Source organism: Lissotriton helveticus, chromosome 3_1 (assembly GCF_964261635.1).
Source record: "Lissotriton helveticus chromosome 3_1, aLisHel1.1, whole genome shotgun sequence".
Lineage (NCBI taxonomy): Eukaryota > Metazoa > Chordata > Amphibia > Caudata > Salamandridae > Lissotriton > Lissotriton helveticus.
In genome coordinates, this window is record NC_136061.1 from 1,048,583,988 (window position 1) to 1,048,600,590 (window position 16,603).

At 51.6% G+C, this 16,603-nt stretch overlaps 1 protein-coding gene across 1 annotated transcript in view; it reads left to right on the forward strand.

The window, feature by feature from the left end:
• FASTKD1 (FAST kinase domains 1) overlaps nucleotides 1-16,603 on the forward strand; it is a 253,793-nt gene that overhangs the window by 11,812 nt on the left and 225,378 nt on the right. The window lies entirely within an intron of this gene.

The window sequence follows — 16,603 nt, forward strand, 5'->3', positions numbered from 1 at the left end:
CATAGTTCCAATCTCGACCAGTGAAATAATCTAGAATTTGCAAAACTTCCCAACTCCCCCCCCCTCCCTGCCCCCCTGCTAAACGGACTCAAAACTGCCCGCCCCCCCAACTCAGCAGAGTGCCTGACCCAAACCCAAAACACAGTACTTGCACGCTGGGGTGAAGGACTCTCCGGAGTCAGCGGCCCCCCTTCTTGTCCACGGAGGACCTCCGCCCAGTGTCCTTGGCGGCTCGCCCGGTCAGCGTTGCATTCGGCCTAGAAAGGTAACATCGGGAAGTCATTGTTCTTCGTTATCTTCAGTCTTTCGTGTTGCGCTCAGAGGTGAGTGCGGTGCCATTTCTCCCCCGGATGCCTGGGAGCCCGGACGAAATCCATTAGCGCGGTGCTTGTTTGTCCTGTTGGAACGGCGAGGTTGGTCCGTTGGTCTCCAGCCTTCCAGCCAATCCTGCGCAGCCTCCGGTGTGTCTCAAAACCACGTTTTATTGTCCGCCACGATCCGTAGCTTGGCTGGGAAGAGCATTGAGTAAGGAATCTCTCTTGCCCTAAGTTCTTTTTTCACTTCGAAGAATGTCCTCCTCCTACGTGCGACCTCCGCCGTATAATCTGGAAAGAACGCTAATGTAGAGTTTTGGACTTTAATGGGGGCGAGTTTCGTGCTGCTTGCAGTATCGCATCCCTGTCTCTGAAATTAAAGAGCCGAGCAATGATCGACCTTGGGGAGGCACCCGTTTTCGGGCGGCCCCCCGGGACTCGATGCGCCCTTTCCACTGAGAAAAAATCGGAAAGACCCTTAGGCTTGAGTTCTTGTTTGATCAGGTCTTCTACGTAAAGGTCCATCGCTCTCGTGTCCTCCGATTCTGGAACCCCTATTATGCGGATGTTCCGTCTTGAGCGCCCTTCCTGATCATCCAGCTTTTCACGCAGGTCCTTGCTTTCCTTCGAGATCCGTTCCATACTTATTTGCAATTCTGATACGTCGTCCTCTAACGATTTGGTCACTATTTCCATTGTGTTCACCTTTTCCGACATTTTGTGGAAGTCCGCTCTTATTAGCGTTATTTCTGCTGAGATCGAACCCACTGTCACCTGCACTTGTGTCAGGGCCCGCATCACATCATCTAGAGTCGCTTTCTTACCTCCCACCGTTTCGACGGCTTTGCTCGCCTGCGTTTTAGCGTCTGTTGGGGAGGAAGTTGTTTTATCATATGTGTATCTTTCAAGACGTGACTGTGCGGTCCCTCCCTTCGGCCCTTTACCGGTCATGTTGGTGGTCACTTCAGTAGGGTCCTGTAGCAGGGTGTCCGCTGTGAATAGCGTCTCTGATGGAGCTGAGTTTGTCGTAAAGTATCCCTGGTGGAGGCTTGCAGCGTTTCTCGCGACCTTCGGAATTATATGGGCCGCGCAGTGACGATGTACACCAGGAGACGGAGCTTCCCCTTCTTTCTACCAGGCAGCTGGTGGATGCGACCAGTACTATTCACCGCGCTCAGGGTGTAGATCGTGTGTGATCTATATTGTAGTGTCGATGTCACCTGGCGATCCGCCGGGTACACTCGTGTGGTTTTCCGTTGGCGCTAGTTGTCCTTGGCAACAGTGTCAGGGGTGATGCGGCCCCTCGGACGCCGTCCTCACCGTGTTCCCCTTAGGCAATAGATAGTAGGCTCTGTCTGCGGTGGTCTCCGTGCTCAGGCCGTTACCACTTCGGCCGCAGCCAGGAAGCGCCCGCGTGTCCGCCGCTGTGGATGTGCATGCGGCGCTTCTCAACCGCCGTGGTCGGGGGCACCGCCGTCCGCGATGTAAACCTTCCTTTAGTAGGGCAGGCGAGCTGGGCTGAGTGCACCCATGCCCCGGTATGGACGTCCGAGGCTCCGCTACACACGATGGGGTGTAGGGCCCCGATATACTGGGTCCGTGACCTGAATACAGTGTCTGTGTAAAGGCGACTCTGTTGGAATCGCCTGCTGGCGTGTCCCCGTCTGCCGCTGTGCCTCCGCCCGATGGGTGCCCCAGGGGTCCGTAGTGCTCCTTACCGGGTAGATCGTAGTCTGTTGATCGCCACCTTCCGACCCTTGCAGGTCCAGCCTGGTCTCGTGCAGACTGGAGCGGTTCTTCCCCAGTCCCGTGCCCCAGGTACCGCAGTGCTCGGAGTTCAAGATGGCGGCACCGGCCCCAGGGTCGGTAGGACCGACCGCCTCCGTCCGCTGGCCAGGTGCGTTCCAGTTACTCGCCGGGCAGTAGACAGCGATGCTCGTCCCCCCAGCCAGGGGCACCTTAAGTCCGGTGTCGGCGCTGTTCCGCGGTTCCCTCCGTCACTCCGAGGCCATCCACAAGCGGGCGCTTCCGGTGCTTCTTCGCCCTGCCTGGAACACTTCCTGTCGACTCTCCGCGCCAGGCAGCTCCCCGGCTCCAATTCTCCGCAGCGGCCTGAACGGACTGCACTTCTATCTTCACTTCCCTCTGTCGGATTTACTTTCTGCTCGCCACCGTTTGAGCCGCCCGGTCCCGGGCTTCGGTACCTTGCCGCAGGTAAATATTTATCACCGGATCATTAGTCGGATCGTCAAAGAGGCCGCTTCAACCACGGAGCTCGCCTTCTATGCTGCCGCCATGTCCGGCTGCTAGCCATGCCCCCTCCATACAAATAATTTTAATATAAAAAAAGAATTCTAGTTGGAAGTAAACAATGTATTGCTGTGTAACTTATTAAAAACAATTTTCTAAACAATCTATCTAAAATAAAATATATATTTTTGACATTAAAATAGTATTTTATAAAAACATTAATGTACTCTATGTATCAGCATTGTTAAACATTTTTAGGCTTTCATTAAATGTTACATATATTTTTATTTTGAAAGCAATGCAAAGGGAGATAATGAATACATGTTGGAACAAATCTGGGAAACCGATTCTTATAATTGCATGATGAAATTATAAGCCACATTCGACTCCCCACCTGCTCCCAAGACACCGAACAGTCTGCTTCCATTTCTCAACAGGGCTCTCAGCACCATAGTTTGAATGACAATGCAATGTTTAGTGATGTTCCCCTTCATTCTCAGGGCATATCCGGTCTTTCTTTCCCAATCTTTTCTAAGAAGTCCAAAGAATAATATTGCAGTTATTAAATTATGTTTTCATTTAAATTGTACGTCAGCTTTACTAATCTTTCTGAACTACATATCCCCAAAATATAAGATGTATATTTAAAAATTGTTTAAATACATTTATAAATGTAATACATATGCAGTAGGTTGATTTTAAAAAATTGCTAAAAAAATGTAAATACATTAAAAACAATTACTGCAAACCGGCAGCATCCATCTTTGGGGCAGATGGAAAGATGACTCTGTGCTTAACCGCATACAGCGGAGAAGAGGGAGTTTAAACTCCCAGATATACCTTGAGCAGAGGAGACGAGAAGAGGCACAACTGCTTCCTCTCCAGTCTCACCTCCCTGACTGCCATGCTTCAAAGCGCCTGCACTCTGGACCCAGCCAACGCTCGATAGCCAGGGAGTGAGTGTGGGGGGGGGTGAGAGCAGGGCTTGTGATGGACTCTACTCTGGTGCAAAATGGTAAAACTGGGAGGGGTGTCAAAGCCCACTAAAGAGACTATTGGCAAGTTTACAGAGCAGGAAGGGAGGCCATGGCGGGGCAAATAGATGGAGAGGTGGTAGAAATTTTCCTCCTGCACCAAGATCTTTGAAAAGTTATGGACTGAATGATGGCGGAGGAGACTCTAGTTTCCTTTGCTGAGGATGAACTGTATCCCCATAAGGCTGACTTTGTGAAAGCTCAAATGATGACGCTCTAACTCGAGAGGCGAGTGGAAGACACAGAAGGTAGATCCAGGCAAAACAACCTGCGCTTGGTTGAAAACCCAGAATATTTTAACAAATGGTTCCTCTACTGGTTTCCAACAGACACAATTTCCTCCTTTTTAGGCCATAGAAAGAGTGCATAGGCCTCTCGCCCTGCCAGGCGACCCTCCTAAACCATTTACCCTTTGACTGTTTAATTATTCTGACAGGGATGCCAGCCTTAAGTTGGCTCACAGCTGGCAATCTGTCCTGCTTGGATCGCATACAACCACGATTTTCGTGGATTACATGTTGAGGGTCCAGCAGCAAAGATGAACATTTGTGGAATTGAAACTCAAACTACGAGCAATGCAGATCAAATACACTTTCTTCTTTCTGTCCCGACTCAAGGTAGTCTTTTAAGGTAAAAAGTACTTCATCGATGATCCACCCATGTCTACATTTCCTCCGGAACAGAAACCCCCGCTGTGGATTGCCACAGGTGGCAGATCCACTGAGAAAGGACCAGAAGACGTGGGCGTCGCAGGCATGCTTGATTGACACAAACTAGACTGGACATAGACGGTAAAAGGACTCATTCCCTATTTGGGAAGAGACATGAGGGCACAGCCGGGGCGCTCTGTCTGCGAGTGAGAGGGCCCCTGGAGTCTCTGAGGTTTTTTCTTAAACACTTGCTCGCCTCTGGAATAGAGTCTGGTTCTACCTGGCAGCCCCTTGCGCACTAGGGGTGAAAGACCGCGCCTATAGAGGAGGTGTTGCAGCGGGGACGGCCCTGAACTCTGCTTGGAAGCCATCACGGGATCTGATTGCTTCAAATTCAGAAGGGGAATCTGCAGTATTATGAGTCCATAGCTGGTGTTAGGATGGGCGGGGAGCGCTAAGCCTGAGGGGTTTGTTTTCATGGCATTGAAGTGTTGTTTCAGGTGGTGGCAATTACTTCCTTTCTAGAAGTGTGAGAGTTTAGAGATGGAAAGTGAGTTGCCCCCACTATTTGGTTAAAATCTGGAGATCATTTTAATTTTTAGGTGTGTCTAGATGCTATGTTTCTGTAGAAAAGCAAAATCCATGCACTTTGTGTAATCATGTCGGAGCATTGTCCATGCCCTGTAGCCAGCATTTTGTGCTGGGTCATACCATCAACTAAAGCCTTCCCAAGCTTAGTTTCAAATAGTGTAGTCCCAAAGGTAGCAGAAGCTGCTAAGATTACACCCACAGTTGGGTCTTCCTTGATAACATCAACGGTAAGGCTACTATAATCGGTTTTTAACACCCATTAGAAAGAGCACCAATGGGCAGTTATGTATCACCATAGGAGGCAGAGTCTGTATAGGTTAATTGCCTACCTGAACAGATTTCACATATTTAAAGCATTCCTATGGCTGGATTACATTTTAATGATGCCCACACATACTCTCTCTGTTTTCACCTGTTTCCACTCTTCTTAATTGATGATTCAATAGTCTTTATTGCATTTTCTCTAAACGAGGCACAGAAAAGGTACACCAACATAACTGTGGGTGGACACAGCCACCACTAAACAAGTACTGCATATTTCCTCCCCCCCCCCCCCCCCCCCTCTGTATCAGGTCACCCCCTTCATTACACATCAGTTTTCTGAGGGTACAGAGGGGCCAAATCGTGGGTGCTATGATGGATCAAACAGACTCGCAGCTTTCAGCATTTGAGGGCACGTCCGGCACCTAAAGACTGCGTTTAAATGGTAGATAACAGAACACCATAATTTAAGAAAGGAGGAAGATTTATCCGAGTGGTTATAGCCCAGTTTCTCATTCCCAAAGAGATACCAAACCGTACTGAGACAAATATTGGAAGTTGGTCTAATGGATTTGCCCCATAAGGAAAGGATGGTGTATTTAGCCACCAACAGAAGGTGAGAGATGCGCTTACCAACTGTCTAGTGGAGTGTATAGAAACCCTTGTATGGCTTTCCAAGCAAGGCCTGATTAGGTAGTCTATCAATCTCTTGACCTTGGATCTGAGTGATGGCAAGAAAAACTTTATCCCAGAAACAACCCAAAAAAGGCAAGACCACATGTGTAGGAGGGTTCTCAAGTCTTCTCAAATCCGCCAGCACGCATAAGAGCATGGGGGATCAATGTCGCGAAGTTAGGTTGTGGGAGGGTGCCAGTGAAATAGTAGTTTATATAGGCTCTCACTGCCAAAGATATTGGTGTGAGTAAAATCTCATGCCATGTTTGGGATCCAGTAAGATGTTGGTATATTTTTCCCATTGTGTTTGGAAGGACACTTTGCATGTGGGAGTTGGAGAATTGAGGATATTGTAGATTTGAGAGACCAGGCACTTCGTTGACTTAAGGCATTGGAGGAATCTTTCAAAGGATGTGAGGGTCTTAGCGGTGCCAGCCTTGTTGTGAGGTTGGGCAACCCATTACCCCATTTGGAAGTAGTGGAAGTTTCAGACTCTGGGATCCTATAGTTGTGCTTGATATCTTAGAAGGACTTCAGAGCACCTTCTGCTTAAAAATCTCAAAGCCGTTAACAGCCTGTAGATCTTCAGACTTAAGTCACAAGTAGAAATGGCAGGTGTAAAGTCTGTATTATCTGCTACGGGCATGACGGGGGATGGGAAGGAAGTGAGGACTTTTTGCACCCTGTGGAGTTCCACACAGCAGGTGTATCTTGAATAATTGGGGATGGCGTGATATAGTCAACCGTACATACTTATCGAGACCCATGGTACTTCACCAATAGGTCTAGAAGCCAGATTATAACACCACTGCTTATCTATTTCCCCTTGCAACTGTTCAAGTAACACAATTGTGATGCTTGATAGTAGAGAGTGAGATTTGGAACACCAGCCCTCCCTCTCTGGCATGCTGCATGCAAATTTTGAAAGTAGGAACTGATTGGCTAGCTGCCCATATGGAATTGATAGGAATAACCTGTCAGCGGGAAGTGTCTTCTCTCCTAAGAGGAAGGGACATGGCTTGGAAAAAATACGGAATGCGAAGTAGCTTGGAAAAAATACGCAATGCGAAGTAGCACAGTCATTTTCAGTGCAGATATGCGGCACTTCGGGTAAAGGGAAGTATTCATACAATACAATACAATGCAAAAACAAGGATCTGGCCTCACGTATGAGAAGGTTGAAGTTCGTTTTTGTGCAGGTTTGGCGATCGGGTGTCAGTTGGATACCCAAATACCGAATCGAGTCAGTGGACCAGCGAAAGGGTGTAATGAAGTTTAAAATGTCGGCTGACGCACTGCTTCTGACAAGCACTAGGCTTTCCAATTCAGTCATATTTACTTGGAGGATATAAACAAACGAATATATACATATATATGAAACAAAATATAGATGATCGTAGATCTTGGTTGGTGATACAATCACTTTGCTTTGCTTTATTGTATTTTTTCAAACGGACACGCAGCCAATGCGTTTCGCCTTAAAAAGGCTACATCAGGGCTTCAAACATGAAGAAAACATACATATATAAACTATACAAATCTACAGGTAACATGAGACCACAAATAATTACAAACCTATTTTGTACACCATACAAGATAAATGTACTTGGGAAATTCTTATGCTAAAAAAGTTTGGCATGTGAAAGCACGCTTGATCTATTCTGTAAAATGCTCAATGTGGTCTATAATGTCAGATTCAACTAGGCAAATGAGATGATATGTAAATATGCGCAAAAGTGAAGTTTGAACTATTAATCAGAAAACCCCATATAATCTTTTGTGGCTAGTTCTGTTTTGTGGTTACATTTTCACGTGTTGGAGACTGAGAAAGGAATCGTAGTAAGTGATATGTATTTTGAGGTGAAGGGGCTATTGAGAACCGTAATGGTGTTCTGAGTGGTCCTGGTGAATGTGACCAATATACAGTTTGAAACAGCCTGGGCAGTCGAGTGGCAGTGTATTCCAGTGCAGATGGGGATAAGTCACAAGTTGTATTGAAAATCAAGGTCTTCACCTTGGTTTTCAGGCTTCACTTGGGCTTTCTATTTGACTTGTATTAGCTTGTGCGAATGGAATCTCTTCATGTTCAGCAAGTGGCATCTTGCTTCAGCGTCAGAAAAGGGGGAGGTAGAGACAACATCAGGGGGTAATGAGATTAGCAGGAGCAAGACAGTAGATCCCTGAAAAGCAGAGACTTAGATCATAGTTTTTCTTATGTCGGGAAATGTAGTGACAATCGCACAGATCCTCATTTTGGTGAGTAAGTCAGTGGTGAGTTATGGAAATGAGGAGACAATCTGAGTATAAGACACACAATTGATGGACGAAATGGAGAACAAATCAAAACATTCACCCCAGTCAAGAGATCTGAGTTAAATCCATCATTCTTTTGCTCACCATGCCAGCCCAGTTTAGACCTGGCCACATGTAAATCAGTCTTGACCCTGTGCCTCATGGGAACAGTCCAGCCCGAACTGCCAAGCCAGTTCCTCGAAGCAAGCATCCTAGGACCAGTTTCGGGGTTTTACTCCTCATCAGCCAGGATAGCTAGAACCCAATGAGCCCAGGACCCACGTCTGGGCATACTCTGCACACATAGGGCGATAAAGCAAAAGACACACAATTGACGGACGTAATGCAGAGCAAATCAAAACATTCATCCCCAGTCAAGAGATCTGGGTTAAACCCATCATTCTTTTGCTCACTATGCCACGCCAGTTTAGACCTGGCCATATGCAAATCAGTCTTGACCTTGAGCCTCGTGGGAACTGTCCAGCCCGAACTGCTAAGCCAGGTTCTCCCTGTACCGGAAACAAACATCCTAGGGACAGTTTCGAGGTTTCACCCCTCATCATCCAGGATAGCTTGAATCCAGTAGCACAGTGAGCCCGGGACCCACGTCTGGGTATACCCGGCGCACTTGGGGCGAGAAAGCAAAAGACACACAATTGATGAACGGAATGTAGAACAAATCAAAACATTCACCCCAGTCAAGAGATCTGGTTTAAATCCATCATTCTTTTGCTCACCATGCCACCCCAGTTTAGACCTGGCCAGATGCAGTGAATTGAAAATCTTTTTTAAGCCATACCTCTGAGGGTATAAATAGCTTGATCATTGTTTTTTTTTGTTTTGATAATCAACTTTATTGAGTATATAAAACAGCGAAGAATTCATCGGTTGCAGCTCTTTAATCAACATATAAATCGGATGTGAATCAAGAAAAGTCGAGAATATATGCAGGGTAAGTCCATTCCAGTCCAGCATCTCAACATGCATTGCATTGACAGTGTAGCTTGAGACATTTGACACAACAAGGATTATGGCGGGATCATGTTGAACAATTTCCCCCATATTTTATGGAACAATTCTGGGGAGCTCGGGATTCAAACATGGCCTCCTCCTGGGCACCACACCAGTCCACCCCCCTCCTCCATCCCTTCATACTGGTCGCAGCAGCACGCGACCAATACATTGCTATGTCGCGTTTGGCACAGCCACCGCCGTCCCCAATTGGCGCTTATCCATTCTGGTACCATCTAAGCCGTCAAATATCAGCCAACAGCATCCGAAGTGAGTTGTGGGGAACCTCCCATCCCAGGGCTTGTGTGAGCTCTCTCCCCACCCCTCTCCAGAACTTCTCCAACACCGGGCAGAGCCACACCATATGGTAGAAATCAGCGGGGGATGAGCCGCATTTCTGGCAGTCTGGGGAGGGTCGCAAGCGGGCACAGAAGAGTCGCTCAGGGGTAAGGTAGACCATGTGCAGATAGTATGTCTGCACCAGGCGTAGCATGGAGGACGTGGTCAGGGTTCTAAGGGCCATTAGGGCATCCGTCCAGTCTGCCTCCTCCATGGGACCCACCCACGTCTCCCACTGGGCACGGACCTTGGCTAGGGACGTGGGGCCATTATTCACATGGGAGCGGTAGATAAGAGACACTCCTCCTTTGCCCAGGTTCCCCATCATCACCTGGGCCTCTAGCGGGCTGAACTCTGGGAGGGAAGTCGGTGAGGGGAGGTGTGTGTGGATGGCATGTCGCAGCTGCAAATAACGGAAGTGTTGGGTGTGGGAAAGGGCATGGCGCTGTTGTAGGTCTGCAAAGGCACGGATATGGTCTCCTACCCAGACGTCTCCCAGGACCGAAACACCAATTAAATCCCAACGGCGGAATCCGTTCAGGGTCGAAACCTTCCAAAGCCAGGTGCCATGCCAAAGCGGCATCTGATGAGTGAGTTTGCGGTCACACCCTACGTGGCGCAGGGCAGTTCGCCAGGCCATCAGGACCGTTCTAGTGATCGGCGCTATAGTCTGTGGCACTGGGCATCCGTACAGGAACGCCTGGATCTGCGGGAAGTCCGTCGTGTCCAGCTCCACGCGGTATGCTGGGTCGGACCAGCCTCCCGCATACCAGTCGTGGATGACTATCAATTTGGTGGCCAGGTAGTAGAGGTAGAGGTGGGTCACCCCTAGTCCCCCATCAAAGGGGGGGATGCGGCTGTGCGCCAGGGACATCTGCGGCGGTCCGCCATTCCAGAGGAAACGGGACAGGGTCCCGTCGAGTTCACGGAACAAAGTGCGGGGGAGGGGGATAGAGATGTTTTGTAGGATGTAGAGGAAGCGGGGGAGGACCATCATTTTGAAAAGGGCGCTTCTCCCCAGGGGGTTGAGGGACAGGGATTGCCACTTCCTGAGATCCGCCTTGGTCTGGGCCACCAGGGGCGCGATGTTTAGCGCCCATTCAAGGTCCGGCAGGAGGGCCACCCATATCCCTAGGTACTTAACCGAGTGATGTCTGAGGGTAATGGACGACTGCCAGTCAAGGCACTCTCTGGAGGGATGCAGCGGGACCAGTGTGGATTTGGCCGCGTTGAGCCGAAGACCGGAGACCCTCTCAAAGTCAGCAAGTATGCGTAAGCACCTGGGGCCTGAGCCCGCCGGGTCCGCCAAGTATAGTGGCACATCGTCAGCATAGAGGGCTATTTTGTCTATGTGACTTCTGTTCCAGGCCCATCCCTGGACGAGGGGGTCCCGCCGGATGAGCGTCGCCAGGGGCTCCATCGCGAGCCCAAATAGGAGCGGGGAAAGGGGGCATCCCTGGCACGTGCCTCTGTTAATCGGGAAGGCCTTGGAGAGCGTCCCATTGACAAGCACTCGGGCCCTAGGGTTGGTGTAAAGGACCCTGATAAGGCGGCGGAACAGCAGGCCAAAGCCCATTGCCTCCAGCACGTCTTGCAGGTACTCCCAATTTACCGTATCGAAAGCCTTTTTTAAAGTCGAGTAAGAGGAGGGCCAGGTATGGGGACAGGCGGGCACGATGGGCCAAGGCCAGGTGAAGGCGTTGGATGCAGTAGCGAGTGCCCCTGGCCGGCATGAACCCGCATTGGTCGGGATGTACCAGGTCTTGGAGGTGGGGCTTAAGCCTCTGGGCTAGTATTGTGGCAAAGAGCTTGATCTCGGTATTAATGAGCGAGATGGGGCGGTAGTCCGCGCAGCTCGTGGAGGGCGGCTGGGTCTTGGGAATGACCACTATCGTGGCCAGGTCCGACTCAGGGGGAAAGGAGCCAGTTTCCGCTACGTGCCGGAAGAGTGCCAGAAGTCGGGGAGCCAGGGTATCCCGAAAGGCAGCATAGTACTCCTGTGGGTATCCGTCCGGGCCAGGTGTTTGGCTGGGACGGAGAAGGGGGATGGCCTACAGGACCTCGTCCAGGGCGAAGGGGCGCTCCAGGGACTCCGCGGATTCGGGAGTGAGAGAGGGGAGCCGGGTGCCGGCCTCGTCTAACAGGGCGGCCAGGGGCGCATCTGGTGGCCGCACCGCGTATAGAAACTTGCAAAGGTTTCCGCTACGGTTGCAGAGGTTACCTGGAGGGTACCATCATGTGTGCGAACCTCCGGAATGATGCGATTAACTTTGGGATAGGAGACCAGGTTGTGGAGGAGTTTGCCATTCTTGTCTCCCCCAGCCATACACCCGCGCCACCGACGATCGCCACAGCATTTGGGCCGAGTCTAGTGAGACCTGTCGGATTTCCTCCCGCACCAACGACAGCTGGCGGGTGGGGTCTGCGCGTCCAGCAGAGGTTTGCTCCGCCTCCAATCGCGCGGCTTTGGACTCCAACGCCACGAGCCGGGCTGATTGGTCCACCCGTTTGGCATGCACCAGTCCCCTCGCCACCCCGCGAATCATGGCCTTGCCGGCTTCCCACAGGGTACTCGGCGAGGGGACCGACCCCTCATTGGTAGAGAAGTAATGGTGTAGCTCCTGTCCTAGTGTGTCCACCAGTTTGGGGTCTTTTAGGAACCAAGCGTTCAGACGCCAGACCGTTCGCGGGCCCGTCTGTGGGGAGTCAAGCCGGAGAGAGACGGGAGAGTGGCCGGACAGGCCACTGGGCAATATAGCCGCACTTGAGACCAGGTGGCAATCGGTGGCCGGAAGCAGGAAGAAGTCGATACGGGAGTGGGTGTGGTGGGAGGCCGACGTGTGAGTGTACTGTGCCTTATGGGGATTCCAAACCCGCCATATGTCGCAGAGCTCAAAAGCCGAGGCCCAGCTCATCCGAGCAGCAGCAGAGGAGATCCAGACCGTGGACGGGGTCCCGGTCGTGTCGCATTGGGGCTGCATGACGGCGTTGAAATCGCCGACAACCACCGTGAGGCCCTGCGGGAGGGAGGAAAAAATCTGTGTAAGGCGTCGTAGTGTCGAGGGCAGGCGAGATTCAGGATATTTAGAGGGCAACCCTCCATCGTGCCTGATGGCCATATAGCACCCCTGCGGGTCGGTACAAGCCACGGTTAAGGTAAAGGGGAGGCCTTTCCTAAGCAGGATCGCCACTCCTCGGGACCCACGTGTGAACCCAGAGTGCCATACCATCGCAAAGCCATCCCGGCCAGGAAGTTGCATTGCATGCCCAGGAGGTGGGTTTCCTGGAGAAGGAGGACCGCCCGGAGGACAGCTGCGCGCTTAATGCGGTCTAAGAGACCATTAACATTCCAAGAAAGAATGTGGAGAGGTCTAATCAGTGTGTACGCCATCAGGGGAGGAGGAGATGTAGGGGGAGCATGGGTCGCCGGGGAGCGCACTCAGGGAGAGAGGGCCAGCAGCGCCGCGCAGAGGCAGGAGGAGCCAATCCAGGGGCAGTGAGCAGATCAGGGGCCTTGAAGGCTCGAGCGGGAAGTCTGGGAGGGGGAGCAAACGCCCGCAGTCCCCCGTGGCGGCCGAAAATAATAAAGTCGTGGGCAATAGTAGATGCGTGCCAGGCGTGGACCCACCCGCCACATTTTGTCAATAAGGAGAGCTGCAATCAGCCACCCGCAGGCAGCACCAGCAAAGGCCGAGGAGCGACTGAGCAGAGCTAAACTAAAAAGCTGCCTGTAGGAGGCTAAAAACAACAAACCAATGAGAGCCAACGGACTCTTCACCCCCGCACCCCTCAACTCCCCCCACCCTACACTTCAAAACGGGAAGCATCTGTCGCCCCAAATTTCAAACAATCAACAGACCCCCTGCTAGCGGAAAGACCCTAAACTAAAACGGTTAGTAGGGAGCAGTAGCACCAGTCAAGAGTTTGCTAAGGAGGACCCCCTCCATATCACAGGATAAATGCCAACAGCTTTAAACACAGAAGGAAAAAGTTTGAAAGATGAGTGTAGTTCAGGATATCAGCCATAGTCATGCCGGTAAAAGATAGGATGTGAGGTGAGTGGTAAAAGATGGACAGGGTAGGAACAGTGGCTTGAAGAGCATAGACAGTCCAGGGCCTGTCCCCTACGGGGAACACCATGGGCGGCCAGATCCCCCGGGCATCAAGGAAGGCCCGAACGGCCGGCCCGAGCGAAGTAGGTGCGTCGGACCCGACCGACGGAGACCAGGTATCAGGTGGAGTTGGTTCAGACTTCCACATCGTCTATGGTTCCCCGGATCACAGGGCTACCAGATAAGTCGGAGTCCGATCTTGCCTTCCGCAGGCCCGCAGCCAACTCTGGGGTCCCGTCGATGACAACCAAGGAGGAGGGGGCAGCAGAGGGGGGGAGCATCATGGTTTGTGGGCGGCGATCGGGGCCGCTGCGACCCCCCCCGGCGACCGAGAGGCCCCTTCCCGGCGACGGCCCCTCCTGCGGGAACCGGTGCGGCGCTGCCGTGGCCTGGGTGTGTCATGGGTTGAGTGGGTCGGAGGGCTCTGGGTAGGGGATGGAGCCCGCCCAGGCAGGAGAGGGCATTCCTCCGTGAGCCAAGTCCACGCCGCCTGCGGGCTGTCGAAGAAGAAGGTCTTGTCCTGGAAAAAGACCTTAAGGCGAGCCAGGAAGAAGAGACCATATCTCAGGCCCATCGCCCTGAGCTTTTGTTTGACTTCATCATAGGACCTGCGCTGGGATTGGACCTCCCTGGAGTAGTCCAGGAAGACCATTATTTTGGAGTTTTGGAAGAGCAGGGGGCCCAGGTCTCTGGCAGCCCCCAAGATGGCATCCCTGTCCCTGAAGTTGAAAATACGAAGAATGATGGGCCGGGCCGGGGCCCCAGGAGGCGGCTTGGGTGCAAGCGAGCGGTGGGCACGTTCTATCGCACACCAGGGGGATAGCTTCTCTGCAGGCATCCAGGACCGGAACCAGGCCTCAAGGAAGACGGCAGTGGATCCCTTCTCCACTTCCTCCGGAAAACCCAAGAGGCGCAAGTTATTTCGGCGAGCCCGGTTTTCGGCGTCTTCCGCCCTGCTGTGGAGCTCCGACGTCATCGTCTGAAGGCGGGCCACCTGGGTTTTGAGGGTGGTCAGGTCGTCCTCCGCCGTGGAGATACGGGATTCTGCCGCCGTAATTCGCGCTGTGGCGTTTCGAAGGTCCTGCCGGAGGAGAGCCACATCCACCTTCGCCTCCCCAATTTTGCTTTCCACGGAGGCCTGGGACGCACTGATCGCTTGAAGAATCGTGGACAGGTCCCCTCCCTCAGCCGCCCCTTTCGTAGGTGGGGGACCGACGATGGATTAGTGGTCTGCTGTAGTGAACTGGTCCAGTCGCGTCGGGGGAACCGAAGTTTGTGTGGTCTTTCCCCTGCCCATGATCGCAGTGAGTCGGATGGCGGCGCTTGGGGGGTGGCTTCAACCCAGGGGCTCACTCCAGAGGATCAGACCTCGCAGCGTCTCATGGGGGTCTGGAGTCCTCGGGGGTCCTGTGGCGATGCTACAGCCCTGCCGCCAGTCTCCGACCTTCAGGCCTCCCCACGGCGCAGTCGGCAAGGTCCAGAGGGGCCAAGGATACAGGGGGGGAGGCCCCACTGCTCATGCGGCGACAGGCAGAACGATCGAAGGGCCCATCACCGATCTCGCGGGGCAGGGCGCCAGTGTCCAACAGAAGCGGCTGATCCCCAAGCAGGCCAGTCCGGGCCACAGTTCCTCACACCACCCGGGCCCCAGGTGCTGGGCAGGAGTTCTGCAGTGGTCACAGTGTGAGGCCGCAGTACCCTGTGGGACCCCCGACTCGTGGTGAACAGGCCCGGGGGGCCAGACGTCCAGGGGCCCGACACTCCACCGGTCCGGCCCCCCCACGAGAGTCCAAAGGTACCGGGGGAGACACGATCATTGGTTTTAAATAAGTGTTTCACCAGCGTTGTGCAATTTTATGATCAAGGTATCTAACACACTTAGCAATGAAAAATGTTTAACATTTAATTTTGCAGATATACTGCCATTTGGTGGTCTTATTGACAATTAAGAACATGCAAGAGGTCAGTAAAATAAAACTTGTGAATAAACCAATGTGAATATTAGGACAACAAGGATTGACATCACTACTTTTTCTGTGTGTATTCACCAACTCTTAAAACTTCCTCCGAGCTAGATCCCACATGTGTATATACACCTGGATGAACACAAATGCCTCCTACTCGGACATGGTAACATGCCCTCCAATACAGATCAATGCACTTAAACAGACAAGACAGCAAGTAGTTGGGCACGCAAACTAAAACATATAGCCAATTCCTCAAAAGATATATTTAGCACCACTGACCAAGTTTTTAGATTCCTTCTGTTAATATGGAAGGAAGTTACCATCAGAGGAGGACACTTATATGTGGTGTTTGTGGACCTAAAAACGGCCTTTGACTCTATAGATTGGTCCCAGCTTTGGCTAGCATTGAGGGAATTAGGACTACTATCTTATTTACTTAGAATCCTGATTCGGTTAACCATGACACCTTTGCCAAGGTCAGGTGGCACTCCGATGGCAGCCTGACCAATGACCTAATCGTCCGGAACGGCGTGCGCCAAGATTGCGTCCTTGCCCCATATTATTTACCCTCTACATTAATGGTCTAATTGGTGAACTCTATGATTGTGGTGGTGACCCCCCTGAAACTGGCAGGCAGCGCAGTGCCTCGTCTGCTCTTTGCAGACGACACACTGCTTATTGCCAGAACACCTTGAGGAATCCAAAACCTCTTAAATAACTTTGCCAAAGTCTTCAAAGAAAAGGGCTTAGAAATAAACTGCTCCTAAACTAAATATAGGTCTTTCAATCCATACAAATCCAACAAGGGCAAACTCGTGCTAGGCTCGCAAATATTGGAGCAGGTCGAGTCCTTTGATTACTTGGGAGTTCGCATCAGCGATAGGCTGATATGGACTCCGCAGCTGGAAAAGAGTACTCTGACCCTCCAGCATATAGATTGTGCTATAGTACGAAGGGCTAGGGCTTCCCCGCTACCGGCCAATTTTACCTATCATAGTGCAAAAGGTCTAGGAGCGGCCCTATACGGGGCTGAGCTATGGGGGTTGGAAAATCTGACTGACCTAACTCTTGTGGAAAATAAATTTATTAGAGCCATCATAAACCTGC